The sequence below is a fragment of the Bidens hawaiensis genome, unplaced genomic scaffold (assembly GCF_021521415.1).
Source record: "Bidens hawaiensis isolate Kalapana, Puna unplaced genomic scaffold, B.hawaiensis_p1.1 tig00018543_1, whole genome shotgun sequence".
Classification (NCBI taxonomy): Eukaryota; Viridiplantae; Streptophyta; class Magnoliopsida; order Asterales; family Asteraceae; genus Bidens; species Bidens hawaiensis.
Window position 1 is genome coordinate 81244 of NW_027492806.1, and position 3009 is coordinate 84252.

The following is a 3009-nucleotide window of genomic DNA, read 5'->3' on the forward strand; positions in this document are numbered from 1 at the left end:
TTAAGCCTCCTTTGAGGCTGAATGATAGATTTAAAATTATCCTCCATGAGGATTTTATGAGTGCAGAACAAGGAATTAATCCCTTTGATGTCGATAATCTTCCATGTTATTGCCTCCTAGTTCACTTTCAGCCCCTTCAGCAACATCAACTTCTCGACCTCCGTCAAGGAAGACACGATGATGACGGGTAGCTTCCTTTCTTGGTCCAGAAATGCATACTCCAAATGATCGGGTAGATCCGTAAATTCTAAGGAAGGAGGAAGGCTCTCAACAGAAGGTCGGTCTCTCGGATCGTCTTGCACGATCTCAACAGATGACTCTGAATCTAGGTGTGTTGACATGGTTTCTTCTATCAATGGTGGAGCGGTCATGGCAACCATCTCGACCTCTGAAAAATCCCAATCGAGAATCTGTGGTCCAAGGTAGGTCCTCCATAGATGTCAGTGAAAAACTCCCTCACATGCAATACGATGATGTCAACAAAATACAGGGAGTCGTTCGCCGACTTGGGGTGCTTAAGTGACTGTCTTACGTCAATGGTTAGGTTATCATCCCCAACTTTCATAGTTAAATTGCCCTCACGGACGTCAATCAACGTTTGTGTGGTGGCAAGGAATGGTCGGCCTAAAATGAGTGGGACACTATCATCCTCATTCATATCCAGAATGACTAAGTCCACTGGGAATATGAACTTCTCCATACGAACAAGCATGTTCCTGACCACCCCTCGCGGATATTTCACCAAATGATCAACAAGTTGGATACTCATTCGGGTTGGCATCGGTTCACCAAGACCTAACTTAATAAACCCAGAATATGGCTTGAGATTGATGGTGGCCCCAAGGTCGGCCAATGCATGTCAAACCGTATCGTCACCTAAGATGCAGAGAATCGTAAAAGACCTTGGATCGGCCATATTTTCAGGCAACTTGCTCTGTAACACTGCAGAGCACCCAACACTCAACGGAATAGAAGAGACATCAGGTAGCTTTTCCTTATTGGAAAGAATGTTCTTGAGGAATTTTGCATATTTGGGCATTTGAGTGATCGCCTTAAGGAAAGGAATGTTCTGGTGACTCTGCTTAAGAAGTTCGAGGAATTTGGAGTTTTGCTCCTCATCTCTGTCAGATCGGAGTCTCCTAGGATAAGGAAATTTCGGTTTGTAAACTCTAAGAGATGGGTTAGATAATGATGATGGTTTATCGCCTGCCTTTGATCTTACAGGAATAGTATGCTGGTGTGCCTCGGCCGGAGGAGGCTCCATCTGGGTCTCCTCGTCCACCTGCTCCTCTTCATCGACCGCAGGTGTGACAACTCTCGAAGTATAAGCCTCTTTTTCTTCTTTAACCGCTCTTAGTAGTCACTGCTTTGGCAAACCCTCTCGGATTTTTCCCAGTATTATTTGGTAGTGAACCTAGCGCTCTCTCGGATAACTGGCTGGCAATCTCTCCGACGTGACGCTCAAGATTAGTTAGAGACGTGGCTTGGTTTTTCAACATAACATCATGTTCCGGAAATTTCTCCTCATTTGTCACTCGGTTCCTCTCATCTCGCTTCAAATGCTCAGCCATCATCTCCTCCAGTGAGGTTGTCTTCTCCTCTCCCCCTACTTGTTCCGAACTCTCCTCACCTGAACTCCCGTGCCTGAATAGATTCTCTCGACGCTGGTTTTGGTATTGAGCTTGGTTGCCACTGGCTTGTCCCCCTCGACGCAGGTTTTGGTATTGAGCTTGGTAGCCACTGGCTTGTCACAGTCCTACTGGGAATAAGCTCGTTCTTTCATTGGTGACGATAGTCATGCCACGCTTCTTGGGAACCACTTGGACCGGACTCACTCAGGCGTTATCAAAGTTGTGAAAAATAATTCCAGCATCAAGGAGTTTGATGATTTCTTTCTTAACGACCGGATTAAGCCTCTTTTGAGGCTGAATGATAGATTTAAAATTATCCTCCTTGAGGATTTTATGAGTGCAGAACAAGGAATTAATCCCTTTGATGTCGATAATCTTCCATGTTATTGCCTCCTAGTTCACTTTCAGCCCCTTCAGCAACATCAACTTCTCGACCTCCGTCAAGGAAGACACGATGATGACGGGTAGCTTCCTTTCTTGGTCCATAAATGCATACTCCAAATGATCGGGTAGATCCGTAAGTTCTAAGGAAGGAGGAAGGCTCTCAACAGAAGGTCGGTCTCTCGGATCGTCTTGCACGATCTCAACAGATGACTCTTAATCTAGGTGTGGTGACATGTTTTCTTCTATCAATGGTGGAGCGGTCATGGCAACCATCTCGACCTCTGAAATATCCCTATCGAGAATCTGTGGTCCAAGGTAGGTCCCCCATAGATGTCAGTGAAAAACTCCCTCACATGCAATACGATGATGTCAACAAAATACAGGGAGTTGTTCACCGACTTGGGGTGCTTAAGTGACTGTCTTACGTCAAAGGTTAGGTTATCATCCCCAACTTTCATAGTTAAATTGCCCTCACGGACGTCAATCATCGATTGTGCGGTGGCAAGGAATGGTCGGCCAAAAATGAGTGGGACACTATCATCCTCATTCATATCCAGAATGACTAAGTCCACTGGGAATATGAACATCTCGATACGAACAAGCATGTTCCTTACCACCCTTCGCGGATATTTCACGGGTTGATCAACAAGTTGGATACTCATTCGGGTTGGCATCGGTTCACCAAGACCTAACTTAATGAACCCAGAATATGGCATGAGATTGATGGTGGCCCCAAGGTCGGCCAATGCATGTCAAACCGTATCGTCACCAAAGATGCAGGGAATCATAAAACTCCTTGGTTCGGCCATATTTTCAGGCAACTTGCTCTGTAACACTGCAGAGCACCCAACCATTAACGGAATAGAAGAGACTTCAGGTAGCTTTTCCTTTTTGGAAAGAATGTTCTTGAGGAATTTGGCATATTTGGGCATTTGAGTGATCGCCTTAAGGAAAGGAATGTTCTGGTGACGCTGCTTACGAAGTTCGAGGAACT